Genomic DNA, 16,002 nt, shown 5'->3' with positions numbered 1-16,002 from the left:
GCACATCAGGGGTGACAACCTTGGCCTGGCCGGAGACAGAGCAGACAGGATGCCAGGGGCCCAGTGGGCTCTCAGTGGAGTCCCTGGAGGCCACTGTGCTGCCCCATCTGGCATCCTGCCCCAGTCCCAAGGCCAGACCGCCTGCTCTGAGGATGAGGATGATGACGAGTGAGTCACAGATGTCGGCCTTGCGGCACAGACAGCCTCTGCGTGACCTTTCTGGGGCTGCGGGGACAGGATGCTCACCCACAGCGGCAATGACTCCATGTCTGGGAGCTGCAGGGATGCCTCTCAGAATTCCGTTCATGAAAAGTCACCACCAAGCCCACCACTGAATCTAAGGGAGGAAATCAAACCCTTTAGAGTGAATTAAACTAAAGAATATTTGGTGTGCCTGTCATGTGCTGGGCCCGCTGCTAGGTGTGTGACATTTAAAAAATGTATTCTTATGAGACATGTATTATTATCCCCATTTTATTGCTGAGGAAACTGAGTCCCAGAGAAGTGCAGTAACTTGCCCAGGATCAGTTAGGCATGAGTGAAAACTGAGATTTGTCCCATTTGTCCATTCATTCGATATTTAATAAGCATCTGGTCTATGGCAGGCAGTGTGGGACCCGAAAGGCCATGCTCTCAACCTCCCAGCATTTGGGTCGCTGGCTCACATGTTCTCTGTGTGCATGCCAAGCACCTGCTGTGAGCCAGAGCCCAGGCCAGATCTGGAGGTGCAGAGCTGAGGCAGCACCAGGCCCACCCTCGAGGACACAGATCCCTGAAGCCACCAAGCCCATGGCAGGAAATAAGGACCTCTGTGGGGGTCCCACAATGCTGACCATCCAGGCCCCTGCAGGCTGGCTGGTGTTCAAAGCCCAGAGCAGGGGCTGGGGTCCTCTTGGTATCCTGGTTGTCAAGACCACCAGCCTTGGCTTGCAGAGGGCCCCACTTCCCCAGGTGCTCTGTCCTCACTGACCAGGTCAGAACTCTTCCATGGAGCTCCGCCCAGGCTCCTCATCCCACAATTGACCCGGGGCTTCTCTGAGCATGCAGGGGTCCCAGAGGGATCACATGGGCCATGTCTCTACAGCCTGAGACTTACCTAGTCCCCCCCACCATTCTCTCAGGTACCCGTACCATCCAAGCAGGCCAGAGGGGCTACCTCCGAGGAGCAGAAGTCTCTAGGAGGAAGGCCAAGTTCAAAGCCAACCAAAGATTTCAGCAATGCTGGAGAATGACAGCAGCCAGCATGAGGCAGAAAGGATGAGTGACTCCAAGGCTCCGACCGTCCCCACCTTCCAGGCACACACTCCCCTGAAGCCAGGCATGACTGTGTGGCTTGCTGTGGCCGAGGAAACGTGAGTGGCGAGGATGTACTGCCTCCAGGCAGAAGCACTAAAGAACCACTCCCACTCCCAGCTGCTGCCCTGCAAGCTGCGTGTCCCAGGCCTGCACCTCTGGGAGAGCCGGGCTCTGGGGAACCCCTGGACCTGCAGTGGGCTTTGCATGTGTGAGAAACACCCTTTTGGATTAAGCCACTGCAACTGCGGGGCTGGTCACTACTGCAGCGTGATTTAGCCTAAACTGACTGATGCAAATATATTGTCAAGTGGAAGTGCAGGTTACAAAACAGCATTGATTAACTCATCAGTCATCAATAGGGCCCTGCCCGCCCCCCAAGATCTGAATCCCAGAAGCCAGATTTGGGGACAAGGGGTGCGCAGAGATCCTCAAGCCCACCCCCCTCCCACCAGGTCCTGTGTGGGGAACCTGCAGCATGAGGACAGCAGGGCTGGACCCACAGCTATGCAAGGACATATGACACGATGGTCCTGGCACCCAGTGGAGTTTCAATAAATTGTGATGACGCTTCACCCACCTGCTCACACCTGCCCTCAGAGGCCTTCTTGAGGCATCAGCGACTACAGCCGTTTGAGGAGGGAAACAGCATCTTGGCCCAAAACAAAATCTTCATAGTGAAAGAACCACCACCCCAACCCTCTGTGGAGGTGCGCGAACAGAGGCGCTGCAGGCCGTGTCGAGGTGCATGGCTGTAGCCGGGGGCAGCTTCCCGCCGCCGTGAGCCCCAGTGCCGGCAGCCCAGCCCAAGCTCACCCTGGGACAGCCCCAGGCTCAGCGCACTGCATCTGTCTGCTGGGAGAGAGGGCTGCTCCAGCCTCGCCATCCACGTGTTTACCAGCTTCCAGCCCCTCCCCTAGCCCGCCTGTCACTGGGATGAGAAGGCAGAATGCCCACCCAGAGGTAAAGGCTGGGTTCCTGTTGCCGCAACAAGCCGCGCATTAGCAAAGACATCCACCAGGTCTCGGCAAGGCAGGGGGTCCAGGCTCTACCCTCGGGGGCGTTCATGCCACCGAGCCCCATATCCCAGTGTGCGGGTCCCTCTGAGTCCCAGGCCCGAGCGGGTTGTGTCTTGACGTGTCCTTCCTAGGAAGGCGGCGCCGGGCTCCTCAGCAAGGAGGCCACCCTCCGGCAGGGAAGGGGGCCCTGAGGTCTGACCCGGGCTAGGCCACTGACCCGTGACTTGGGGAGCCTCAGCAGCTCTCTCCACGCCCGTTTCCCCCGTGTGGAGTGATGCAGATGCGGTCAGCCTTCCTTGGTCTCCTGGTTCGGCTGCTTCCCGGCTGGAGGAGGCTCTTCATCTCCCTCGGCCTCAGTGTTCTTAATCCGTGAGTGGGTGTCTTGCCAATGGGTTTGTACCCAACCTTATTCCCACAGTGGCAGGTCAGTCACTAGAATCCCGTCCACTCAGAGCGAGCCTGCACGCGGCAGGCCGGTCTCTGCCTCTGGGCCTCTCTGCCCCTGTAGCCATCTCAGTCTCGGCTCTACTGCAGCCCTGCAGCCCAGGGCACTGGGCAGAGCTCTTTATATAGAGTCAGTAACGACGCATTGCCCACACCTGTGTAGTGAGCGAGCCAACCAGGGCCAGGTGAGAATCCTGGCCATAGGAACCTTCACTTTATCACAGTGGGGGTGAAGGCCCCCTTGCAGGACTGTGAAGAGCACATGTGTTGCTGTCAGTCACTCCTGCCGCCTCCTCCATTCACGATTCCGCAAACACTCGCCGGCCCTCTCCGGGGGCTGGGCCCAGGCCCAGGCCTGGGGGGTGAGCCACGCAGTCCGGAGGCTCCCGAAGCCCAGTGGCAGACTTGGCGGCACAAAGCTGGCACATGAATGGCTCTCCCCTTCCTCCCTGCGTGATTCTCATGCCTTCTGCAGGCTTTAAACTTGGGATTATGGCCACCGTTTCCACACCCACAGGCTGGTGGCAGCAGGGGAGTGGGGAGGGGCTCCTCAGCACCCTTGTCTTCTCTCCTACAGGATCCTGCCTGCACCTGATTCACGCCTCCCCACGGGGAGGGCCTGGGGGGCGGGCAGGGCCTGTGAGCTTGCCAGACAAGCTTTGTTAAATAAACAGAGTCCTGCAAACACCAACTCATGATGAAGTGTGGGTAACTCAGAAGTTGGTGGGGATCTCCTGCCCCTTAGGACCTGGGTGGAAGTGGCCTGAGTCCCACCACCCTTCCTATGAGGTTCCAGTGTGAGGTTCCAACGCCCTCCCCATTCCAGACACCTGGGCTGTCAGTAAATCCCCTTTTCCCTCAAACTGGTTTGAGTTAGGTTTCTGGTACTTGCAACCTAAAGAGCCCTGGGCTGGCCCATTCACGGTGACTCTCAGAACTGCCTGTCGCTTTCTCTCTACCCCCCTATGTGGACACACGTAACTCTGGGAGTTCCTGGCAGCTATCATTGCTTCTATGAGGAAAACCCCCTGAGGCTAAAGCCCGTAACTGGCCAGGAACAAGGAGAATGCCAGAGAAAGGCGTGAGCACCAGTGACACTGAGAACGTCCCAACTAACTGCCCCAGAAGCCTGCTCTCCACTGGCGCTCTCATCCCGTGACCTGACTCCCCTCTTTCACTCTGTCCCTGTACCATGAGGAACTCCATCCAGAACGCATGGAAGATTTCCCTGAGATCTTAAGCCTGGAGATGGATGCACATCTCGGGAAAGGCATTTTGGCTGTCACCCTCTGGCAGCATTTACGCAGGTGTGGGCAGCTTTGAATGGTCCTGGCTGGAGGAAGCACCTGTGTGAATGCCGGTGAGCCCAGGGGTAACAGATCATTGCTCATGACCTCCTAGCACCTGTCTCCCTTCCCAGCCCCAGGGCCGAGTACACGACCAGAGCCCCACCTGCGAGTGCATTCCATATCCCCGGCCTCGAGGCTGGTTCAGGTCTGGGGTGTGACTGAGGTTGGTTCCAATCAGAGTAACACCAGGACCAGTTCCCAGAGTGCTGGGGCAGAAAGACTGTCTCTCTCAAAGGACGTGATGAGGAAACAGGTAGGTCCTCTTCAGACTGTAAAGGAAGCCAGTTTTCAAATGAACCTGATACCACAGAGAGCAGAGAGGCAAGATAGCAGGAAAGCAGGTATTCTGTACATCCCTGAGCAGCTGGGACAGACTCGTCCTGAACAGTTCAGGCTGATAACGGAGTAAGTTGTCTTTATTTCAGAATCCCACTCAGGTCACGTTTTCTTTCTGTTTTTTGCAACTGAAGGCATCCTGATACATGTGGGTAATATTATTATCCATATTCAGAAGATAACATGTTGAGGCAGAGATATTAAGTGATAATTCCCAGGGCACAGAGCTGAAAAGTGGAGGTGACCAGCTCTGACCCCAGACTATATGAGGCTAGCCTGAACTCATCATGCCAATGGCTACCTGCCATCTCTTCTGCCCTTAGGAGGTGCATGCTCCCTGCCTCTGGCTTCCATCCCAGGAAGTTTTGCCATCTCCCCTCCCCGGACCTGCTGGCCTTGTGTTTCAGCCACTGTTGCCCCTGCCAAGTAGGCAAGCCAGCCGCCTCTGAGTACATGCACACCCTTGCACATTCCTGGAGGAACATGTCTCCAAGAGCGTACTAGTCACAAATATTATTTGGAGGCTACTATGGTTGTTTAGTTTCATGGCCACAGACCTGTACCACTTGCAACCCATTTTCTTGACTTACTTTTATGTGAATAGGGTCATAGGATTTTCCCCTTTCACAGGGTGAGCAAACTGAGGCTCAGGTGAGAGGTGACTTCCCCTTGGTCACAGACTTAGAAGTCAATGCTTCCAGCTTATTCACTTGATTGCTGGCCTTGGGTCTCAAGACCAGGCTGACCTATACTCAGGGCAGTGAGGGAGTTGGAGGAGAGAACTGTGCTTAAACCTTGATTAGGAAGCAGCTCTCTTCAGAGAGCCTTGGGCTGGGTGCTTAAACTCAGACATGGTTTTTGACATCAAAGAACTCATATTCTGGTGGATGTGTGGACATGGATGTGATTCACTATGTGCAGTATGCTGAGATCCTCAACTCACGTGGGGCCACAGAATGAAGGGGAAACTGCCCTTGATTCTGCCCCCAGAAGCTGGGCCTCCCAGAGGAAGAGCTTGATGGGACCCCCAGGGGATGAGTAGGAGCTCACCTCACAGGGCCAGGGGCAGGGCTCCAGGGAGGGGGAACAGCAAAGGCACAGAAGCCTGGAAGAATGTGACTTGCTCGGCCAGTGGCGCCTCCTCCCAAATGCCTGCAGTGTCGGCTAAGACAGAGATGGGGAGACAGGCCAGGGCCAGGCCGAAAGGGTCCGATGCTGAAGAGGCTGGGCTTTCTTGGGAGGGCAGCAGAGAAGGCACTGACGGGCTTCAGGCAAAGGAGGAGCATGAAGAATTTGGAAGGCCCTCTGTCAGCAGGCAGAGCAAGGCTGGAGGGCAGAGCGGGCACCCCTGAGAGGAGCCAGCCCTGGTCCATGCAGGAGACTCTGGCAGTGTAGGCCGAGGCCACAGGAGGGGATGGAAAGGGAAGAGCTTGTGTGGGGTGCTATCAGGAGAAGCCCGGACATGTGGGTGGGGAATAGAGGCACAAGGAGAGCTCAGAGGGTAGAGGATGAATCCTGCTTGGTGGCTGCTGAGGGTGACACTCTTGTCCTTCATCCAGGAAGAGATGCCAGGAGTGGCTGAAAAACAGAGGACATCACTGGCTTCTGCAAAACCTGGTTTCCAGACTCTTCTGTCTCCCCTCACTCTCTGGAGGGCTCTGCTTCCTCAGCCTGCCCCTCTCTACGGCCAACATCCCAGCCTTTCTCTGGGCCCTCTTCCCACCTGGCAGTGTGCAGAGCAAGGCTGGGTGGGGCCAGAGAGGCCCACAGGGAGCTTCGCTTTCCATCTGGGCGCTGCTAACTCCCAGACTGCCTTCTCTGGCCAGATGTGTCTCCCCTGAACCCTAGAGAGGGGGAACATCCCACTGTACCAGCTAGTCCTGCGTGTGATGCGGCAGAGCCCAGATGAACGAGGGAGGGGCTTGTTTTGTCTCACGGAAAAGTCCAGAGATTGGGTTCAGCTGGTCCAGTACAACAATGTCGTCAATATCCTGGCTACTTCTGTCCTTCGGCTCCGTGTCTGGCAATCTCACGGACACGCCAGGACGCTCAGACTCTTATCGACAGTGCTTGATGCCAGTTATCAAACTGGACACATTTATTTTGTGCCACATGTCTGGGTAATGATGCTTCCTCAAACATAACCAGAGGATTGTCGCCAAGACAAATCACGGCCCAGGCCATACAACAGCTTTTCTGTTATCTCTGCATAACCAGCCTCCGTGGGGTGATAAACAGCCTGGATTGAAACGTTGCTTCTGCAAATTGAACTCTGTGGGGCCGAAAGACTACCATTATGTTAATTATATTCCAAAATTTTCCATTTATCTCCCTCCTGCTGCTCCAGTTCCCTGGCGGATGTGTTTGTGTACAATTCTGCATCCGCCGTGTGGCCTCTTCGAGCCGCTCTCTCCCTGCTCCCTCCATGGGGGCTCACATGAAGGATGGGCTCACTGAAGAGCGAACACTTTGCTTTAGATGCAGGTGGGTTTGCTGCGAGGCCCTATCTGGGGAGGTGGAGCCCAAAGGTGAGGTGTGCACTCTGGCCCCTGAGCCACTTACCATGTTATGCTAATCCTGGTGTCAACATATTACCTGCATAACAGCTGGTCTATTTTTAAAACCACCAAAGGGATCAATCCCAGCCTAAAGTGCTCCTCTAGCCACAGCATGCTCTTTGATTTTGGGCTTCCCAGAGAAGGAACCTCTGTCTTCGTATGAAGGGGCGACAGGGCTGGAAAAGGACTTCGCAAGGGCCATCCCACCCCAGGCCCATGTAGCTGATTCCGCGTGCAGCCATGTGCCCATGGGAGCTGGCCTGGGGCAGGGAGGCAAGTCCAGAAGTCAGGAGTCAGCAGACACCTTCAGCTCAGCACAGAGATGCAGCTGTGCTCCTCCTTTCTCCAGGCCTGGAGGCAGACAGAGGCTGCTTGAAGATGCTCGGAGAATCAGGCTGGGATGAACATCAGTTCTGCTCGATCCTATGCCCCTGCCAGCCTGCAGCACAGAGGCCGTCCGCTCATCCTCTGAGCACTAACAGTGAGGCAGTAAGGGCAGCAGTAACTCATATAAACCTCATGCCCTTGACTCAGGAGCTCCACTTCTGGGGGTTGATCCTGAGCACAGAGGGAAAGGCAATGAGCAGGGCCAGTCATCCCCACCCTATTCACAACAGGGAAAATGTGCCCATTGACACTAAAAGTGGTGGTGCTCAGCAGTAAAGCAACATTCATCTGCAGGGTAGAGTGCCCAACACGTGGTGCTAAGGCTTCAAAGGCAGTTATAAAGTGGTTATAAGCATAGTCTCGTTTTGTTAAGAAATTACTATATCTATTCAAATACACACACACACAGAGTGCAATGGAAAAGCCTGGCAGGAGAAACACCAGTGTATTAAGAGCAGCTACCCAGGTCCTCCCAGGGGCAGGAGGGAGCTGGCCTCAGCTAGCTCTGGCCAGTCCCTCCTCATTCTGCACTGCTTGTCCACACTGTGTGCTCCATGCTGGCCCCCCACCTCTTCTTCAAATGCACCCAGCAAAGTCCTGACCCAGGGGTTTTGCACTTGCTATTCCTCCGCCTGGGCACCCACCTCCTTATATCCACCAGGCTTACTGCTCCCTCTCATGAGGTCTCTGCTGGAGGGTGAACCACCTGCCAGGAAACTGCCAGCTCCAGCCTTGCATGGCTCCACCCCTGGTCCGTTGGGTTTTCATGGCACTTATCACGCCCTCATGACACTTACATCTGTTCATTGCTTAATGACGGTCTCCCACCCACAGTAATAAGAGCCCCCTAAGAACAGGGGCTTTGGTTAGTGCACCTCTGTATCCCCAGCACCAAGAGCCTGCCCGTGGTCAGTGCCCACAAACAGTTTGCTTTTTCCAAGGGTGCCAAAACAGCTCAGGGTAGGAGGCATGATCTCAATAAATGGTGCTGGGACAACTGGACATCCACATGCAAAGGAATGAAGTCAGATGTCTGCCTCACACCCTATATATAAAAAGTAACTCAAAGTGAATCAGTGACCTGAATGTAAGGATTAATTATTCAGATCTATGAACATGGGATGAACTTCTATTTACTTAGATATTCTTTTATTTCTTTCAACAATGTTTTGTAGTTTTCAGAGTATAAGTTTTGTGCTTCTTTTATTGAGTATGTTCCTAAATATTTTATTCTTTTTGGTGCTATTGTAAATGAATTTTTTTTCTTAAATTTATTTTCAGATTGTTTATTGCTAGTGAATAGAAATATAATTGATTTTTTGTATATTGATCTTGTACTAAAACCTTGATGGCTTCAGGTAGTTCTAATAACTACCTGAACTAATAGCTTAATTTAGTGGATAGTAGATTCCTCAAGGTTTTTTACATACAAGATCATGTCATCTACAAATAGAGATGATTTAACTTCTTCCTTTTCAATCTGGATGCGTTTTTTTTTTTTTTTGCCTTATTGCCCTGGCTGGAACCCCCATATAATGTTGATGATCACTCATGAGGGTGGACATTTTTATCATGTTCCCAGCCTTAGAGGGAAATCACCCTGTCTTTCACCATTACATGTGAAGTTAGCTGTGGGTTTTTCACAGATGCCCTTTATCAGGTTTGTTCCCTTCTATTCCTAGTTTATTGGGTGTTTTTTATCACGAAAAGGTGTTCGATTTTCTCAAGTGATTTTTCTGCATCTATTAAGGTGATCATGTGGTTTTTGTCTATTATTCTATTGAGGTAGTGTATTATATTAATTTCTGAATGTTAAACCAATCTTGCATTAGGATCAATACACTTGATCATGGTGGGTAATCCTTATATGTTACTGGATTTGGTTTTCTAATATTTTGTTGAGGATTTTTGCATGCATATGCATTAGAGATATTGAGCTGTGATTTCCTTGTGATATCTTTGTCTTGCTTTGATATCAGGGTAATACTGACCCCAGAATTAATTGTAAAGTATTCCCTCCTCTGATTTTTTGGGAGAATTTATAAAGAACTACCATTAATTCTTCTTTAACTGTTTGGTAGAACTTACAGTGAAGCCCTTTGGACCTTGTGGGAAGCTTTTTTATTATTAACTCAATATCTTTACGTATTTATTCAGATTTTCTGTTTGTTCTTGAATCAGTTTTGATAGTTTGTATCTTTCTATGAATTAGTCCATGTCATCTATTGTCTTATTAGCATACAATTGTTCATAGCATTGCAATGGCATCTTTTCTAATTTTCATTTTCATCTTTTCTAAAATCATTTCTAATTTTCTATATACTGTTTGTTTCCAGTATAAAGAAATTCAACTGATTTTTGTGTACTGACTTGCTAAATGCTTGTATTAATTCTAACACCTTACTTAGAGATTGTCGGAAAGTTGCTGCCACATAATCACATTCACAGTGAATAATGACAAATCTTTTTCATTTCCAGTTCCTATGGCTCCATTCTTTTTATCACCTTCTTAAACGGGCTAGGACCCCCAGCCCAAAGTTGAATAGAAGTGGGGATAGCAATCATTTTGTCTTGATGCCAATCTTAAAAGTCAAGCTTTCAATACTTGACCAATAAACAGGTGTCCTCTTTGGCATTTTTTTTGTAGATACTTTACCAGATTAAGGAATTTATTTATATTCCTACTAGAATGAATATTGAACTTTGTCAAATGGTTTTTCTGCATCTATTAAAATAATCACATGGTTCTCCTTTAATCTGTCAATACAGCAAGTAACACTCGAGTTTGTAATGTTACATCTCCCTTGCAGCTGGCTGTTTTTTAGTGTAATATTTAGATTTTTTTGCATCTATATTCATGAGTGAGATTTGCCTATAATTTTTCTTTCTCCTGTTGTCCTTTCTCTTTTTCATATCAAGTTAAACTGGTCTCACAAAGTTAGTTAGGCAATCTTCCCTTTTTTCTTTCTCTGGAAGGGTTTGTATAAGCATAGCATTATTTTTCCCTAAATGTAAGGTAGAGTTCTCTGCTGAAGCCATCTGGGCCTGGAGTTTTCTTGTAGGAAGGTTTTTAGTTACAGATTCAATGTTTATAAGATTGTTCAGATCTTCCCTTTTTGTGCCAATTTTGGAGCTTGTACTCTTTCTAGAAATGTATCCATTTTGTGTGAAATTTCATATTAAACTGCCACAATGTTTCCATAATAGCCTCTATTTAGTTTCCTATAGCTGTTGTGACAGCTCATCACAAAGGTAGTTTGTTTATTTGTTTGTTTGTTTAATATTCTTTTACAGTCTGGAGAACAGAGACCAAAATGGGATCCACTGGGCTGAAATCAAGGTGCCGGCACGGCCATGCTCCCCTATAGGTCCTAGGGATGAACCCATCCATCTGCCTCTCCCAGCTCCCAGCGGCCATCTGCCTTCTTTCATTTCAGCCACGTCCCCCATCTTCGAAGCACATCATCCCGGCCCTGCCTCCGTGGTTTGTCTTGCCTTCTAGTGTCAGTCTCCCTCTGCTCCCTCTCATAAGGGCTGCCTGCATCGCATCTGCCAAGTCCCTTTTGCCAAGTAATAGGCCCCAGAGAGCAGGCCCTGGAGGTCTGTGCAGGCCGTCATCAGCCTACCATGTCCTTCTGCGATCTTTTCAATGTCCACGGTGCCTGCTTGTCGTTCCCAATTTGGAACCTGTGCCCTTTCCTTTTTCCCCTGGCCATTTGCTCCAGAGTTCTTTCCATCCGTCTTGTCACGCACACGAGGGGGAGCAGCCAGCCCAGGCTTGCTGCAGCAGCACATACAGAAGGAAATTCAGAGGAGCTGTCATCCATGGACCGGCCACTTGTCACTCATTCTGGGCAAGTGCACAAAGACATAACCTGACTGGATATCGGATTCCAGGATAGGGAACCCCAACCACTGGGCCTTGGCACTTGGACACGGCAAAATTAAGAAAGCAGCAGCCCTTCCCTGGCAGTTATGGGCAGGATCAACAGCAGTGTGATGGGCAGACCCTGGGCTCTAGCTCCACTCTGCCCGCCCAGCAGTCAGGCCAGAGGGGCACAGGCACCTCCCAGGCGTGCTGGCCCGAGCCTTCCCTTCGGCCAGGAGCACCTGTCTTGAGCCCTCGGCTCTGTGTGACCGTCATGAGCTGTACGCACACCTGCGTATCTTTGCTGCAGGCCAGTCTCCAGCGAAAAGAGCTCAGACAAGTTAACCCTTGTCCCTCAAAGTTTTCAAAGTATTAGTATCTGTTTTTGTTAATTTTCTTGTACCTATTTTCTATTTCATTCATTTCTGAGCTCGTTTTCCATTATTTCCTCCTATTTCCTTTGGTTTTATTGTCTGTGTTATTTTTTTATAACTCTTTGAGATGGAGTTAAAAGTAAAGCTCATTACTTTTCAGCCTTGGTTATTTTCTAAAGCAAATGCTCGTGACTGTAACCTCCTCTCTAAGCCCTGCGTCCCCGCTTCCCATATGTTTTGGTTTGCCTTGTTTTTCTCTTCTTTCAATTCAGGTATTTTCAAGTTTGCATGATTCTTTCCTTGACCTGTGGATTACTTAGATAAGCATTTCTTAATTCATACCCATCCTTTTGTTACAGATTTGCAACTTAATTACCTTGTGTCAAATTTTTGCATATGACTTCAATCTCTTGAAATTTCTTAAGATTTGTTTTATGACCAAAAACATGGTCAGTTTTTTCAAAATGTTTCACCTGTGCTTGAAAGTAACATGTAGCCTGCGTTGGCATGCAGGTTCTATGGTACCAGTTGGGCCAAGTCTATTGTGTACTTCAAATCGTCTGTATCCATGTGCATTTTTTGTCTGCTTATATCAATGACGGAGTTTCACACTACGAGTGTGAATTTTTCTGCTGCTCCTTGTGGGTCTGTCCATTTTCTTTAGATATATTGCAGCTATGTTGGTCAGTAATACAAATGTAGAATCGTTATACTTTTCTGGCAAATACAACCTTTATCCTTATAAAGGTTACTCCCTCCCAATGATTTCTTTTCTTACTGTTTTGCCTATTATTAACAGTTCTACTGACTCTTGGTTAGTGTTCACATAATATATGATATATGCTTTTCCATCCTTTTACTTTCCACTTTTCTGCATCCTTAAGTTTTAGATCTCTTGTAAACAGCATATAGAGTTTTGAAAAATCATTCTGACAATCTTTGCCTTTAAACTGGAGAGTTTGGCCCATTTAATTTTAGTCTAATTTCTGATATATCTAGTTTAAATCTGTTATCCGATTATGCATTTTTGCCTAACTTCCTTTATGCTCCTCTTTCTCTCAGTTCTTATCTTTTGGGATTGACTGAGTTAGGTGCTACGATTATCTGCTAGTTCACAAGTGTAAATGCAGAGCCCAGGTACTGTCAGTCCCTCGGGTTCACTGTCTGTGAAGTGAAGACGTGAGGAGGCCCCCCGTCCTGCTGCCATATACAGAGCCAAGGAGAAACGGAACATGAAATGCTCTGCAGACCAGCAGGGGCAATCAGGTGCCATCGCCGTCGTCATCACTGTCCTCACCACCGTGTTAGAAGGGACATTCCTCACACATCTGGATGACACGTGGATGTGGCAGAATTGAGATCCAACATGATCTCAGATGGGTCCAGAGAGAGAGACTAGACACAGCAAATGGAACAATGATGCATCAGACGAGCATTTCCCAGAGTGACTTTTGACACTATGTAGGCCTAAAAGAAGATAAGAGAGAGAATTCAAGCTAAATGTTCTGAGACTTTCCAAATGAACAATAGCACTTTTAAGGTTCTGAGAAGAATTCTGGGGGAGAAAGGAGGGAACTTTATTTCATCCTCTAGTTCCTGAACTTAATTGCCTCGGGCCTTATTTCCTACCAATACCTCTCTACAGCCCAGGAAACTTTGATTTTTTTTTAATGTAGAAACTGGAAAGTGGATTCTTTCTTACTTGTTAGGAAGTGTTGGTTTTGCAGGAAGGAAATGATAAAAAATACAAGCAGAAATTAATGAATAAGAAACAGAAAAACAATAGGATGTGTTGAATCAGTAGCTGATTCTTTAAAAAATAGTCCGTGTGACCAATCTAGTCAATAAAAAATGAAAATAGGCTAAATTAAAAAGAAGAGAAGGGACATAAGAGGAACAGAGGGGGTTTTCAAAGCCTAGGAGGGACACCATGCACAATTTTATGCTGGTAAGATTGAGAATCTCCATGAAATGGACAATTTTCTATGAAAGTACCCAAAATGGCTAAAGTAGAAGTAACTGACCTGCAATGAAAACATCATTTATCATCTGTACCTAATACCAGAAATTCCAGCCAATTACATTTAACAAGAAAATGTATCAGCAGATGAGTGTGCTCAGTGAGGAGATAAACAATCTTATCTGCCCAAAAATGTTGATCTAACTGGAAGCCCAGGAACGTCAACTGGAAACTACTAGGATCACAGATAATTGAGAATTGTAGCCAGGAGAAAAAGAGGGCAAAACCCAGCAATGATCAGATAGGGCACAGAAGGCAAATGTGCTACGATTAAACAAGCAACCTCAACAAAAAAGGCACAAGACCTGGGTGAAGGAAAAGCCCAAACTTTATTGTGAGCTGGGAACAGGGCTGGGACTCAGGCGCAGAGCACGTGTGAACTTACAGATCGTGTGTGTGTGCACAGCACGGGTCTGATGGGGCCCTGGATGCCAACAGTGCGTGAGGCCTCGCTCAGGTTTTACCCTATAGATTTCTACACCACTTAAACTTTTTGCAAGTATACATTCTCTCATACTTAAGTAATTATATTTAAGCTAAAATTAGAGGAACATATATTAAGATGTTAGAATTATTTCTCTAGGTAGGCAAAAGATTCAAGGTTACTTTTATTGTTTCCTTTTACTCCATTTAAAAAATTTTCTACAATGAACATGCGTTACTATTATAAAATAGAACAAATCAACAAACATTAGAGAAAGTTAAGGTGGTGAGAAATAATAAGTGGATATAAACAGTCAATACACTTCAGAAAAGAAACAGTCATGATGGATAATTGCTCTGTCAGCTATTTAAAATAAAAAAAACAACATAAATCATGGATATAAAAAGTTATTTCCCTTTCTCTTCTTAATTGTTTTTAAAAAGTCGGTTCAAGTTTAGGACGTGGAGAGTTGCAAGGCACCACCACTCCCAGCCTCAAAGTACGAAAAGCTGCATAATCTTTTCTTGAGCCCTTGAGGGAGCTGAGGTCACCAGGAGTGAAGGGAAGTGAATTCCAAAGTGTGGCAGCCCTTGAGGACACAGAGGCCATGGGAGCTGTTGCGTTTTTAGCAGAGCAGGGAGAAAAGGTGCTGCTATAGACAGGTCAGGAGAAAACAGCTAACATCTTAATAAATCCCTGCAGGCCGATGATGGGGTGGTGTGGCCAGTTAGAATGACTGGGAGCCCCACGGTCACCGCTCTTCCCTGGGGGCCACACTTGGAGACCACGAGGAACAGTGTGGACAGAGCAGGAGACCTGGAAAGCTGCTCTTTCCTTGGTGTCCAAATGTGCAGAGCCACTCCCTTTCCCAGACCTTCTCTTACATAAAGCGGAAGCCTCAAGCCTTGGGGCTGGGCAGGGAATCCTTCCAAGCTCCAGGCTCACAGAAAACCTGCTGCTTCTGGAGAAGAGAACAAGAGAATCTCTCATCTCACAAAACTTGAAGAAGAGCAGATTAAACCATAGTAAGCAGAAGGAAGGAAGTAACAAGCTAAGAGCAGAAATCAGTGATATGGAAAACAGAAACCTAGAGTAAATCGGTGAAATAAAAATGGTACTTTGCTTAATTAATACCATTGATAACCTTTTAATTAGAAAGATAAAAGATACAGAGAAGATACAAACTCTCAATACTATGCAAAAGCAGAGGAGAAAATACTGAGATCCTACAGATTCAAAAAGATGATAAAGGAATACGAGGAAGAACTTTATGCACACAAAGTTGCTGATTCTGACAAAATGGACAAATTCCTTGAAAGGCACACATTATCGAAGCTCACTAAAGAAAAAAATAGATGACTGCTAGTCCTGCTGACCCACTACAGGACCTGAGCTGGTTGTCAAACACCTATTACCATGAAGAAAACTCCAGGCCCAGGTGGTTTCACTTACATTTTCTATCAACAATGAAGGAAAAAATAGTCCAATAGTATACAAACTCTTCAGAAAATAGAGCGGCAGCTCCCAACCCGTTTTATGAGAGGAGCATAACCCTAACAACAAAGACATGGCAGCAAAGAAAATTATAGACCAATATCCCTACTGATAAGAAACACAAAATGTATTTTAAAATATTAGCAAATCAAAGGAAACACTTGCAAGGAGGATAGTGCTCGATTACCACGTTGTGTTTAACCCTAGAGTACAGGGTTGGTTTGCCTTTTGAAAACCAAAGAGTTTAATTTACCATGTTAACAGAATAAAAGACAAAATATATGATTGTTTAAATTGCAGAAGGATCATTTGACAAAATGCAACACCTATTAATAAAATTGAAAAAAAGGGCTCTCACAAGGGCCAGATGGAAGTTTTGTGAATCTGATAAAGGGCATGTAAGAGACACCTACTACGTAGCCACACCTAGTGGCAA

Source organism: Manis pentadactyla, chromosome 10, assembly GCF_030020395.1.
Source record: "Manis pentadactyla isolate mManPen7 chromosome 10, mManPen7.hap1, whole genome shotgun sequence".
Classification (NCBI taxonomy): domain Eukaryota; kingdom Metazoa; phylum Chordata; class Mammalia; order Pholidota; family Manidae; genus Manis; species Manis pentadactyla.
Note: the sequence above shows the minus strand (reverse complement) of the source record.